The sequence below is a fragment of the Gekko japonicus genome, unplaced genomic scaffold (genome assembly GCF_001447785.1).
Source record: "Gekko japonicus isolate JY-2015 unplaced genomic scaffold, Gekko_japonicus_V1.1 scaffold2998, whole genome shotgun sequence".
NCBI classification, from domain to species: domain Eukaryota; kingdom Metazoa; phylum Chordata; class Lepidosauria; order Squamata; family Gekkonidae; genus Gekko; species Gekko japonicus.
In genome coordinates, this window is record NW_015169269.1 from 47,755 (window position 1) to 48,266 (window position 512).

Here is a 512-nt window from a genome sequence, read left to right on the forward strand (position 1 = left end):
CAAAATGGAATTAGTTGAGAGGGCTTTTTTCGCACTGGTACTGTACTGTAATGTAATGGTGCAGAAAGTAACATTGGGAAAGGGTAGAGTTGTGGCCTATACTGCTGTATTGCTGCCTATCACTGTAAGTATGATCCAACTAAATAGTTTTTTCTACTATTTAAAGTGTCGTGTTTATATACTCGAGCTTTATTTCAAGTTTGTTTCAGCTCCATTTTAGGTTTCTGCTTGTTTTCAGATGCTGGTAGTCCAAACCCTATTGCACTGTCCATCGGATGTCCCATCCTGTTGATTGCCTTTGACTTATACTATATATTATATCCTCTACCTTGAGTCTTAGTGGGAAAGGTGGTGATGAGGGAGGAAGGGAGGAAGGGAGGAAAAAAGAAAGAAAGAAAGAAAGAAAGAAAGAAAGAAAGAAAGAAAGACAGAGAGAGAGAGAGAGAGAGAGAGAGAGAGAGAGAGAGAGGAAGGAAGGAAGGAAGGAAGGAAGGAAGGAAGGAAGGAAGGAA